General features: G+C 41.8%; 1 pseudogene; it reads right to left on the bottom strand.

Moving 5' to 3' along the window:
• Positions 1-1,665, bottom strand: part of LOC135223091 (tubulin alpha chain-like) — a 36,971-nt pseudogene extending 35,306 nt beyond the window's left edge.
• Positions 1,666-14,647: the final 12,982 nt, after the last annotated feature.

Genomic DNA, 14,647 nt, shown 5'->3' with positions numbered 1-14,647 from the left:
CAGTTACAAACCCTTACCAACCCTTAGTATCATCATAAATCAGAACCATTTTCATTTTTGTGTGCTAATTTCTGTCAATTGTCTCGATACTAAATTCATACATTATAGTAGTATATCACTGGCTTTTTAATATTACATCTTATCAATGCATATGCAAGACTTACTTTAGTTTTTTAAATAGTACATCAAAAGTGCCAAGAACACTTATGAAACCAGAGAAAATACTTTACAGTCTACAATACATCACTATCCCATATAAACACTTATTTCAATAAGTGCGACAGCTTTTAAACAATTTCTAAGATATGTTTAAAACTATAAATCATGGAAAGTACTGGCCCTGAATTAAATGACATGCAACCTCTACATAGAAACATGTTACAGAGTGATCCCATTAGTTCATGTGAAATTCAACATCTGCTATTAGCTAATTAATTCCAGCATTATCAAATAAAAACTAGTCAACACCTAAAGTCTTAAAACTAGGCCAGACTTCCTGTGCATGGGTATTACAATTGTATTTGAAGACCAGGAACTTTAACTCGACAACAAAATATAACTGTTAAGCTAAAATTTTGTTTTAATATCCAAAATATTGCCACAAAAATAACCACAACTAGTCCATCACACACAACCAGTAGTTCACCATTCAACAGAATTCAATTCCAATTTAACAAGGTTTCCACTGATGCATGACAGTCATCTAACCTTTACAATGTTACACAACTTATTACTGAAATTACAGTAGTAAATTATTGGGGTTAAGTAAGATTGAACACTAGTTTATTGTTTTACAAAACTCGCAATGTGCCGCTGCTTCTTGATCAAAGAATAACGAATGAAATAACAATTTGTCAAAAATTGTATTTTTCCTAACTATACAAACCTGAGGTCCTTTAACTATAGGAATATCTTTTGTGTAGCTGGATTAATGGCCGTTGAATCTTGAACAGGGTGTTAGGCAGTAACTACCGTGGGGCAGGCTAGCCTTTCGGCCCAGGTTCAGATTGAGGGGTGGCATGAGGTGGGCATATTTGTTAAAGGACCTCAGGTTTGTATAGTTAGGCGAAAGAATGTAAATCATGTTGGCATACTTTAGCAGCCGGCTCTTGACACAAGGAGAGGGGCGGGTACAAGGGTTATCACAAGAAGTGGGTTTGTATATTAATTGAAAAACCAAGGACAAACCTTTGTTTAGCATTAATATCAAACACCGTATAAGTATAATTATTTTAAATACACAAAATAAACCAAAAGGATCCTACCGGGAAAAAAGATTAACGACCAGTCAGCCGGAGCTCACAAACACACGAGGAAGACGGCCGAAAGTAAAGTGGAGTGTTTACATCCGGGCAGGCTAGCCCACGGTAGTTACTGCCTAACCACCTTGTTCAAGATTCAACGGCCGTAATTCCAGCTACGCCGAAAGTATAATCCTATTGTTAAAGGACCGAAAGGTTTGTATTACGTATCAGAACAAATATGAATGTGGTGCATGATTATGAGTCAAGCAATGAAAAAGTTAAAGAGTTCAAGCATATAAAGAAACCCTATTTATCTTGGTAAGTCTTTGAATATTAAACCCCCAATTCAACCAAACCAGTAAGCTTACTTGCTTAACGTTAAATTCACAGGGATGACCCAAACAGGATCTTTGACAGACATTTTACTCTACTGTAACTCCAAAAAATTTTAGTTGAGGATAAACTGAAAATATGACTGACAAATTCACGTGACGCAATATATTAATTTAATATCCATGGGGACAAAGGGTTATGGATAATTTTTGGACTGCAGTATACATTAATAATTTAAGCGTAATCTGAGGAGGGAAGTATGTATTAATCAAAACCGAGCTCTGTGAATACATGCCACCAAATTAAAGTAACACAGCACTCACTTCAGACAGTATAATACGTATAACCTTTACAATTCACAAAGGTTAGCCATACCAATTTAATACCATTAAAAACATATAAAAACATGCCCTTCCTTTGGCATTTTTAAATATATATCTATGAAGTACATGACTCTTCAACAATCTGGCTTATGTTTTCCGATTAAAATACTTCAAATTTGTGGAGTAAGCACGAAGGCTTTTCGATTATAATATAGCAATTCACGTACATAATTTTGATTGTGTCAAATGCTATCAATTTCTATCATTTGATGGCTTAAAATATTTGTTTTTTAAAAAACTATCCTGCTTTCATCATTTCAAAACTCATGCAACAAACTCTTGGTATTACATACAAACATACTGTAGTTACCTTCGCATTATCTAATACATTAAACTAATTTTCTTTTCTCATTCTGTAATCAAATTTCGATTATTGAGCTAGTGACCTCTAAGACAACGTACCATTAAGCTTTGCACCACACTACACCTTAGAAGACTGTATGACGACAGTCCAGTACCGATAATAAACCGTCACACCTTTAGGACATGGACATTATTAAAACAAAATTAATTATGACAATGTGCCATGAAATGAAAGATATGAAAAGCAATTAAACATGCATAATAGTCTGTGAAATATTTACAAATTAATTTAAATTCTGATTATCTTAATATCATTGTTATTGCATTGAAATGAATGAGCTTTAAAAGGTTCCAATCGTGCAAGAGGAAAAGTGGAATTTGAATTCTAACATATAATCATCAAATACATTGAAAAATTCTTAGTGGCGATCATCAACCTTATAAAGGCCATTATGAATACTTCTATATACTTCTCATACCTATATGAAATTCTGCCTCATGGGCAACATGTCATTTGCAAAAAATGGAAAAGTTTCAAGGACGTTTAAACCTTTTCTTCACATGAACTATTGATACTTTTATTAGTTTTCCTCGTAATAATGTATTAGGTCTTGACGTAGTTTCAACGTATTCCCTGCCGTGCATGCTTGGTGGTAAGTCGAAAGTCATTGATTATTTGCTTGAGTTTCCCAACGTTCCCTTCCAATAAGCTCTTCCTTGCAAAGGAAGATGATAATTACAAAAAGGGCAACTGGGAATTATTATTAACAAATCCTTAACTTCAAATTTTTAACACAACTAAATTACAGGCAGCCCCTGGGTCACGTCAGTCTCAGCTTACGTCGTTTTTCAAATATCTGTTCCGGGTTACAGCAGCGTCTCGAGGGGTTACATCGATTCAGTCTTATGGCTTGCTGTACGCAACAGAAGATTATTTGTACATTTCTGGCAGAAATCCGAGTTAGTTAATTTATTGACAAAACATACAATACGTTATGTGCTTACATAAATTTATACAAGAGTACATTATTTTAGTTACAAAAATCATTGAGAACAAAACATAGTTTTACACACATACATATGTACACACACCATATATATATTTGTCCAAAACAAAACATTAAACCTATCAATGGTAGGTGAACACTTCACTGATATAATCCCAGTACAATCATGAATATACCTACATAAATCAGCAACTAAAACAGGCTCCACATCCATCAAATTAGCCCACACTGCAAAGTTCAACCTATTAAATCTGTACGGCAACCGCCAGATAAGGGACAAGAAATAAGTACACGACTTTCTGATTGTACACTACTATTATCACAGTGGCAAGTTCTGCATAGGTCGGGATTCTGCTCCATCTACCTGTCTCCACCTTCAGATTATGAGACATCAGAACGCAAGCGTGTGAATGACACTCGGCAGAAATCTGGGACATACTGGGTAGTAGAATAAACCATATGTACACTCAGGGAAGGTTTAACTCAGACACATATGTATTGAATTTCGTGGCATTTTCAGCTCTCTCGCGTACTTCCTGTGCAAACATTTCCAACGAATTTTGCTCCTCATTTTGTTCTAACATGTTTGCTAAAAAACTATAACCCGGAGTTCGGTTGTCTTTGCACAAATCAAAGATGTAATTGAATGGCAATTCTTCATCTATATTTTCTCTCTTGGACCAACCAAAAAGGATTTCTGTTTTCTTCTTATGATATCCTTTGACGGGACGAATGCCTCCCTCCATCATACATAATTTAATACTCGTGTTTCTTTCGAACACCAAGCAAAACTTTGACTAACTTATTATACGTTTTTCTATCCCTTTAATATTATAGTTGTCCAGGATTTTCACAGCTATATAACAGTGTTGACATTACCGCTGCATCGAAAACTCGTTTTTTATATACATATGGCATTTGGCTGTTAGCCACACAAAAAATTGTAAACTTATTTACTACTGCCTCGCTACGGCCTCTCGTGCAGACTTATGACATCACCAACTTGCCACTATCCACGAACCACGCTCCAAGGTAAAGATATCTCTGAGTGTATCTCACAATAATACTTTCTACATGTAAGTCTGTTGATATCATCATCATTATTTATCACAAAAAAATTATAACCATTCCATATTCAGCACAAAATTTACATAATACTTTTAACTTTTTCTTGCACTATTTCTCTACAAGATCATGGATGCACACCTCAACAGAAGCAAGGTAAACTAACTGGATAACCAAAGGATTAAAGGAAAGGCTTTCATCACTTTATTTCTCATTTTTGCCAAGTTAAAATTTTAATATGGTGTTCTGGTTAAAGTTCTTTTCTGGCTTACATTGTACTTCAGGAATGGAACCTCAATTCAAGTGCTTTTAAAACCATAAAGCTACATAAGATGATAATGCTTCAGACATCATTGAAACACTTTGAACCTCCAATTCAGGAATGGAACTTCAATTCAAGTGCTTTTAAAACCATAAAGCTACATTAGATGATAATGGTCCAAACATCATTGAAACACTTACTCAAAACTAAATGACAATAATTTCATGGATCAGAATGAAAATGACACTATATATATTCAAATGATTGTCAACCACAGGTCAACTAATTAAATACGTCATTAAACTCAATAATAACTTTTCTTCGGACATTAAATAAGTCTCTGTCTGTAAAACAAAAAGAATTGTACAAATTATAAAATTGTGGATAAGGGCATGCAGTTTTCAAATGAATTACAAATAATTTTGATTATACTGATGGAGGTTATATCATGACTGATTAACCTAATCACATATTAGATCCAACATATTCACCATAACCTCGTTTTCGAGTCTATAACCACATAGTTTCTTGTAGGCTATAAGCATATACTAACCTCAATAACAAGAGCAGGGCAATTCCTTCAACATGCTCGCCTCGTACAGTGAACGAACATCTCGAATTGGTCCTTTTCAATCAAGAAGGGTGACTTTTTAAATAGTTGCTGTCTACACCTTGCTGACGATATACCTGCTTTGCAAAAATTTTATCTATCAGAAATTACACTGATAATGAAGACGGGCCAACCATTTTCATATATATTAGTCCTTTCCCTGTAATCAACGATCTCTGAAACAGAATTGAATGGAATATAAAATATAAGCCTGCAAAAGAACCATGAAAACTCCTAGAATGTTTCAGACTGTCTAATAAAGTTTATATCGGTTACCAGTACGATTATATCCTTAATTTTAAGCCCCATCCCCCTTAAAGGACACTAAAAAACATCTGTAGTTATTTAGACAGCACTTTTAAAAACTTATATTAACCCCAACAGGAGACTACAGGAGATTACTCATATAAGTCACAAGATCGAAGTTCGCTTACAAAACAACAAAAATACGGAATAGCCTAACAAAAATTGTGTGTTAAAGAGGGTTTGCCGGGCTAAATATGATATACATGCCTTTGGTTATGTTTGGCTGCCAAACTCATCCTCAGTCACGCTTTCCTCTTTACACTACTCACCCAACTGCAGATACTCAGGGCTATGCTGTACTGTCCGCTGGTCGAGGTCACTGAGGACACCCACCAACAACAAAGACAAACAACCAAGAACCACAACCCCACTAACCAACGCAACAACCAAGGACCACCAAACCCAACCAACAACAACAACAACCCAAGAACCACAACCCAACCCCACACTCAACATCATAACACCCCAGGACCACAACCCCACAACTCAACACAATAACAAACAAGGAATTCAACCACAACTCAACAACACAGCAAACAAACAAGGAATACAACCACAACAAAAGACCACTGCACAAACCTTCACCAACACAAATAACAACACAAAAAAGGCAACACACACCCACTAACAACAGCTCACCAACAACAACCCTCAACCACAATAACTCACACATAACCCAACAGGAACTCACAAACACAACAAATCCAATAGCACAGGATCAACAACAATAAGCAAACAATATTAACTTAACAACAACTAAATAACAAATCAACAAAATGATATTGTCATGTTACAATAAAGTTTTATACATACTTACCTGACAGATATATACTTAGCTATAGACTCCGTCGTCTCCGACAGAATTTCAAATTTCGCGGCACACGCTACCGTAGGTCAGGTGATCTACCGCCCTGCCCTGGGTGGCAGGACTAGGAACCATTCCCGTTTTCTAATCAGAATTCTTCTCTTCCACCTGTCTCCTGCGGGGAGGCTGGGTGAGCCATTAATCGTATATATCTGTCAGATAAGTATGTATAAAACTTTATTGTAACATGACATATCATTTTTATACATTCAACTTCCCTGCCAGATATATACTTAGCTGATTAGCACCCATTGGTGGGTGGGTAGACAGCTAACTACTGAAATAGACAGGTAAACAACATATGTTGTAGGTATTAATAAACCTTGGTTCCTACCTTATTAGGCTGAAGACTTCGCGGCTACTGCCTTGGAGTCTGCTTAGCCTCAAGAGCCTCAGCGAGATATTGATCTATGGCTAAGAGTTCTTGTGGGTCTGCCAATGGGGTCTTATCCACTTACTCGGCAGAGCCTAAAGGCCTTTGTCATTGGGTGCTATTCCACTAACATGACAATACACCTTGTTCAAGGAGCACAACACCGATCCCGATCACCTGATCCTAACATCCATGTTAGTTTCTAAGATTGCAAGGAGTTATCCCCGAACTCCTTACAAACAACCAAAAACTCGAAACATAATTACACTTTCATTTATACAAAATATACAAAAAAAAATTTTGTACTCCCCGACTAGCCATACATACCCTTGATCCCCTACCAGCAATGACACTATGCGCCCGTGCGACATCCGTGAGCTTGCTAATAGAAAACCAAGCACATATCTGACAAGAGGGTTTATGTACGATAAATCAAAATATTTTAAGGATCAGTCTTTGCTCCAAGACCCAGCACTGTATCTGCTGATACAAATGGACCTAGAGAGAAGCACTTCTCATAGGTCACTCTCACATCCTTCAGATAATGAGATGCAAAACACTGAATTGCACCTCCAATACGTAGTCTCAATGATATTTTTTTAAGAGACATATTCTTTTGGAACGCCAAGGACGTTGCTACTGCTCTCACCTCATGGGTCTTAACCTTTAGAAGACCGAAGGATTCCTCCGAGCAGTTCTTGTGAGCGTCCGTAATTACGCTTCTCACAAAGAAAGCCAAGGCGTTTTTGGACATGAGTCTTTTGGGGTTCTTCACAGCACACCAAAGACCTTGTTGACAAGCTCCCATCTGTCTCTTCCTCTCTAAATAAAATTTAAGAGCTCTCACTGGACAGAGAGACCTCTCTGTCTCTCTGCCTACGAGGTTAGATAGACCTTTTACTTCAAAGCTTCTGGGCCAAGGTTTTTGACGGGTTTTTCGTTCTTCGCCAGAAACATTGTCTGGAACGAACAGATGGCAGCATCTCCTTTGAACCCCACTGTGGAATCTAGAGCGTGCAATTCGCTCGTCCTCTTGGCTGTAGCGAGAGACAACAGGAATAAGCATTTCCTAGTGACGTCGCGGAAGGAAGCCAGATGTAAAGGCTCGAATTTATCCGATGAAAGGAATTTCAGGACCACGTCCAGATTCCAACTAGGTGTTCTAGGAGTTGCTGCTTTTGAAGTTTCAAAGGATCTAATTAGATCGTGTAGATCTTTTGTTGTCTGCAATATCTACCCTCGATTTCTAAATACTGAAGGACAGCATGCTTCTGTATCCCTTTATTGTTGAGACAGATAGGTGAGATTCCTCTCTCAGAAAGAGGAGGAAATCGGCAATATTCACTATAGAGGTACTGGAGGAGGACAGCTTCTGACTCTCACACCACCTCCTAAAGACTTCCCACTCGATTGGTATACTCTTCTCGTCGAAGCTCTGCGGGCTCTAGCGATAGAGCCCGCAGCCTTGCGAGAAAAGCCCCTTCGCTCTGACAAGTCTTTCGATAGTCGAAAGGCAGTCAGAGCGAGACCTGGGAGGTTGTGATGAAACCTCTCGAAGTGGGGTTGTCTGAGTAGATCTGGTCCTGTTTGGAAGAGATCTGGGGAACAAGTCCACTATCCACTCCAGTACCCTCCGTGAACCATTCCTGGGCTGGCCAAAATGGGGCTATTAGTTGTCAACTTCGTGCTCTTTGAAGCTACGAACTTCCTGAGCACTTCCCCCCCAGGATCTTGAACGGGGGAAAGGCGGTAGGCGTCCACACCCGACCAATCCAGGAGAAACGCGTCTATTGCGAAGGCTCTCGGATCTTCCACTAGAGAGCAAAAGATCTCTACTCTTTTGGAGAGGAACGTCGCAAACAGGTCTATGTGAGGTCTCCCCCCACAGGGACCAAAGACTTCGACACACTTCTTCGTGTAGTCTCCATTCTGTGGGAAGGACTTGATTCCTCCTGCTCAGTCTGTCCGCTCTCACATTCTTTATCCCTTGTACAAATCTTGTGAGGAGAGTTATGCCTCTTTCTTCTGTCCAGGTTAACAGGTGTTTTGTTAACTGAAAGAGGAGAAAGAGTGCGTGCCTCCCTGCTTGCGTATGTAAGCCAGAGCCGTGGTGTTGTCCGAGTTTATCTGTATCACCCCGCCTCTGACTATCTCTTCGAAGAACCTTAAGGCTAGGTGTATGGCCACTAGTTCCTTGCAATTGATGTGCCAGGACACCTGTTCCTTTGTCCAGGTGCCTGACACCTCCCTTGCTCCTAGCGTCGCTCCCCATCCCGACTCCGAAGCGTCGGAAATATAACACTTGGTCTGGGTTCTGCAGGGCAAGCAATACTCCTTCGTTCTTTTGAAGAGGAAGGATCCACCACTTCAAGTGATCTTTTATCTCTTGTGGAAGCGGGAAGATGTCCGAGAGTTGTCCCGTCTTCCAACTCCACACCCCTTTCAGGAAAAACTGAAGAGGGAGAAGGTGAAGCCTCCCCAGAGAGAAGAACTTTTTCTAGTGAGGAACAGGGTCCCTAAAATGGCTCAGAAATCCCTCGCTAACTGTTCTTTTCTCTCTAAGAAGCTCGAGATTTTCGACAACCTCGAGTGATTTCTTTCTCGCGAAAGAAATACTCGAAAACCCCGAGAATCCATCTGAATCCCCAGATAGACCAAGCTCTGGCTGGGGACCAGCTGCGACTTCTCGAGGTTCACGAGTAATCCCAAGCGATTCTATCATCTTTCTTGTTACTGATAAGTCCTCCAAGCACTGAATCTCCGACTTGGCCCTGATCAGCCAGTCGTCTAAGTAAGGGAGAATGTTTATTCCCTCTAGGTGAAGCCATCTTGCCACATTCGCCATCAAAGGGTTGGTGAATACCTGCGGAGCTGTAGACAGACCGAAGCACAGAGCCCTGAATTGAAAAATCTTGTCTCCTATTACAAACCGAAGATATTTCTTTGACAAATGGTGAATGGGAACGTGGAAATACGCATCTTGCAAGTCCAGAGAGACCATCCAATCTCCTGGACGAAGAGCCGACATTACTGAGCGGCCGTTTCCATGCGGAACTTCTTTTTCTGAACAAAGCGATTCAGAGCGCTTACGTCCAGTACTGGTCCTCCACCCCCCCGATGCCTTTGGTACTACAAAAGGCGATTGTAAAATTCCCGGGAGTGTGGATCCTGCACAAGTTCGATGGCCTCCTTTTCCCACATTTGTTCCACCATTTGAAGGAGAGTCTTTCTCATTACAGGGTCTCTGTACCTCGCTGACAGTTTCCCGAGGCGTAGATGTTAGGGGAGGGCTGTCCTCGAAGGGATTACGATCCTTTCTTTAGGACCGACACTGACCAAGGGTCGGCTCCCCTTTTTGCCATAATCCTGCAAAGTTCAGGAGTCTGGCGCCCACTGGTGCTTGAAGGAGCAACAAGTCATTTGGTTTCTTGAAAGGTCTAAAGGAAGACTTCCTCCTCTTGTCAGAGCTCTTCTTTCTGGCAGGGGGACGAGCCGCTGCACCTCCACGAAAGGGCTGCTGAGGAGGACGAGAGTCCTTCTTAATCGTCGACACTACTGGCGTGTCCTTTCTTGGACGTTTGTACTAGTAGTCCTGTGTCGCCTTCTCAGTTAGTGAGCGAGATATATCCTTCACTAACTGAGAAGGAAACAGATGATCCGACAGAGGGGCGAACAATAAAGCAGTCCTCTGGCTCGGAGAAACCCCTTTTGATAATAGGGATCCATATACTGATCTCTTCTTCAGAAGACCAGCACCAAAAAGGGAAGCCACTTCTCCCGAACCGTCCTGTACTGCCTTGTCCATGCAAGACAGGACGCTATGGAGAATCTCTGGGTTTTTAAGAAACTCCGGATCTTTAGATTTGTTGGCCAGAACTCCGAGTGACCAATCCAGAAAGTTGAACACCTCTAAAGTGACCAAACAGTCCCTTTAGAAAGTGGTTCAACTCCGAAGTGCTCCACGTTGATCTGACCGATCCTAAGGAGTGACGTCTAGAGGCCTCCACTAAATTGGAAAAGTCCGCATCTGCCGAGGCAGGAAGAGAAAGACCCATAGTCTCTCCTGTCCCATACCAAATACCTCTCTTTCCATGGAGTTTGGAACGGAGGCATGCAGAATACAGTCTTTCCCAACTCTTTCTTCTTGTCCATCCAAGAATCTAATGAATGGAGTGCCTTCTTCATCGAAATTGCAGGCTTCATTTTCAGAAAGGCCGAAGATTTTGCCGTAGCCGAGCTCGAAAAGAGAGAACGAGGAGGAGGAGGAGCCGCCGGACTAAGAGTGTCTCCAAACTCTTGTAGCAACAATGAGGCTAAGACCTTATAATTCGAGAGTCCTTCATTTGCAGGAGGTTTCGTCATCAGACAAATCGTCTAACCTCGATCAGACGAAGGAGAAAGCTCTCGTTTGGAGGGAGAGTCCTTCCAAGACCTCCTACGATCTGAAGGAGAGGACTTCTTATTTGAAGACAGTCATAAATTCCAGGAAAGAGTCTCCGACTCCTGACTCCTGACTCCGACTCCTGCCTCCTGGCTCTTGCCTCCTGGCTCCTGCTCTCCTGCCGGATGACTCCACACTCCTGGCTCTTGGCTCTTGCCTCCTGGTTGACTCTCACTCCTGGCTCTTTGCTCCTGCCTCCTGGGTGACTCCTCCCACTCCTGGCGCCGGTGCAGACGTCTGATCGTTCATCCACGTTCGTACAGGAAGCCTCACCTCAAGTAGGAGCATCGATCCTGGCGGCAGATACCTCCATACGTCTGGAGGATCTTTTGATCGGAAGGGAAGAGTCTTTCCTTCTAGGAGGCTCCTTTGAAAGAACTCCTACAAAATACGAAATCTGTTCTTGCATAGTCATCATGAACCTCTTCGTAACCTCCTCTTTATCCTCTTCGGGCGGGAGGGGGAGGAGGAGGGGAGGAGTCCATAGCCTCCACCTCCTGACTCCTTCTCACTCTGGTTGAAAGAATGGCTCTTCTTGCCTTCCTTAACTCCCGAAGGAGACTCTCAGGGAAGTTTCTGGGCTCGAATCAATCGTCGGAGCCTTCCAACTCTCTTGAGTGGGTCGAGATCGATCTGAATCCCTCCAATCACGTCTCGGAGATGAAGATCCCGACGACGAAAAAACACTCACGCAGGACGCTTTTGCAATAGCGATCCTTGGCAGTCTGGGGTGTCACAGAAAACCGCCGAAGGGACACCTGATCGGTGGGGATTCTCCACAACCTCCTTTCGGTTTTCGACATTCCTTCTCTCTGGGCATGTGAGCTTGGAAGAGGTCTAAGACCTAGGAGCGTTTGCGGAGCCGACCAGATGCCCCCTCCACTACAACTGGGGACACTCATCTGCCACTGAAAAATCACTAGCTACTTACCTACTGGCAGCCATTTTGTTTTTCCATCAACTTGAAGGCTGCTTTTAGATCCGCAAGTTCTTTCGCTGAATCTACAGGTTCTGCAATAGAAGGGGCTGCAATGGAAGGAGAAGTAGCAATACTTACCCTTGGGGAAGATCCCAAGCTAGGAATTAGTTCAGATCTCGAACTACTTAAACTTCTATAAAGAAAGCCTTCCTCACTCTTTCTCTCTCTAACTTTTTCAATAATTAGTAGATTCTTCCATTCGTTCTCACTCAAATTCTCACATTCCTTGCAAGTATTAGTAAAAGAACATTCATACTCCCTGCAAACCCTTGCATACAGTGTGAGGTCTACCGAAGCTTTCGGCAACCTCACCTTACAGCCTACATTCACACATCATCTCACAACCATTCCAGAGTCAGACATTTTTAAAGAAAAATCCAAAATAAAGTCCACAAAACAGTCCACAAAAGCGTATGCCAATCCAACAATCCAGATACGTCACCAAAAGTCGGTCAGAAGATCAATTGCCGGTGAAAAAAGAAAAACCAATCGAGAGGAACCAACAACAATGTTGATGGCCCGGGCGACAGAAGAATTCTGATTAGAAAACGGGAAAATGGTTCCTAGTCCTGCCACCCAGGGCAGGCGGTAGATCACCTGACCTACCGGTAGCGTGCCGCGAAATTTGAAATTCTGTCGGAAACGACGGAGTCTATAGCTAAGTATATATCTGGCAGGGAAGTTGAATGTATAAAAACGCAAAACTCAACTGATTTTCAATACCTTCAACACTTCACAGACCGCTGCCGACACTACCGATCATCACTGATTCTGACCCAAGACTGACTAAAGACTGCCCTCCTAAACACAGAACTCTAACCACTAACTCCAGCTGCACCAGCAGACAACCCAGAACTCACAACAGCCAATTCAATCGTTAACTATCCACACAGCAATTACACACCCTCTCTCTGTCTAGGACGTTGTCAAATGGAACTCCCGTAACTCCTCCATATTTCTTCCGTAACTCCCACGGATGCTCAGACGCAGGCCCCCTGGATCTTGTTTGAGAGCCCTCGTACACACACTCATACACACTCCCACTTCTCCCAGACCACTTCCAGTTAGACTCCCACTACCATCTCCCTCGCTACCATCCTTCCAAATCCCACTCAATATCTCATCTACCCCTTCTAACTCATTTACACTCCTGCCAACTCCTGAAGAGACTCATTCATACAGCCAACCACGTCCTTACTACCCGATTCCCTTCCTGCTGAAATCTCACTAAACCCTGACAATTCAAACCGACACACACTGTAAGTATCATTCCTCCCCTCAAAGTCATCAGTATTACATGCCTTATCCACCATTTTTACCCTAACACTAACCCCTCTATCATGCAGTTCACGTTTCTCCCTTTCATTCCCTTTACTTAAGTTCTTCCGCTTTTTTCCGTACTCAACCAACATTAACCAGACCCATTTCCTCACTGACACTCGCCCTCACTTATTCACCTGAAACCACTCTCATCACATTCTCCCAAACATACCGTCGCATACTAGAGGACCCACCCAACTGAATCCCCTTAACACCTAGTTTTCCAAATGCTCAGCCTGACTCCTCTTATACCTACACACACTCGCCACGTGACCTTCCTTTCCACATTCAAAACATTTCGCTCGCTGTTCTTTACACATCTTACCATAATGCCCATTTTTCCCGCAGTTGCCGCAAACCACATTCATACGGGTACCCGACATCCACTTGCTATATGCCTATCTGTCCACACCTGTAACACTTAATATCCCTATCTTTTTCTTACACTTGCTCACTTAATGCCCCCGTTTGCCCACACCTGCACACGTTACCTAACGCCCACCACATTTCATTCTTCCTGTGTCCTGGTTTACCACATCTGTAACACTGCTTGCTCTCGCTCACAACTAATTGACCCTACTCTTCCAACACTTGCACTCCTATCTCTTTTAGGGTCTACTACACTCACATTACTTACTCTGACACTCCTATCAACCACTTGCTCTGTGATTTGTGTCGGCCCTTTTAATTAAAACTGCTTCCCTATAGCTCTTAAATTCTGGCATAACCTCAGCTACTTCAGTCCTAACACTAACACTTCTACTATCTTTCATATAATCTATGTAACTCGCTCGTAATCCTCTACTATTTCTAAAATGTCATTCCACATCGACCTTTCATTCGTCCATTGCATTTTCTTCTCAACGTTTTCAGATTTATAAACACTATACACTCTCAGGCACAGTTGCCAACAACTTCCGCACTAACTCCTTACACTCCTTTATCCCTTCGTCCCAAACCCCAAACTTTTTCCTAGCTAATGTTTCCAAGCTGCACACATACATTGAAAAACGACTCACCAACATTCATTCTTGCCTCTTCAAAATCTTGCTTTCTCCTATATCTAACACTACTCTTTATACTCTTTGCCTGTCCTACAATCCTGGCTTTCACACACTCATGCAGCACATTCCCTACACTCATCATTACCCCATAC

The sequence above is a fragment of the Macrobrachium nipponense genome, chromosome 8, assembly GCF_015104395.2.
Source record: "Macrobrachium nipponense isolate FS-2020 chromosome 8, ASM1510439v2, whole genome shotgun sequence".
Classification (NCBI taxonomy): Eukaryota; Metazoa; Arthropoda; class Malacostraca; order Decapoda; family Palaemonidae; genus Macrobrachium; species Macrobrachium nipponense.
Note: the sequence above shows the minus strand (reverse complement) of the source record. Positions and strands in the feature narration are given on the sequence as shown.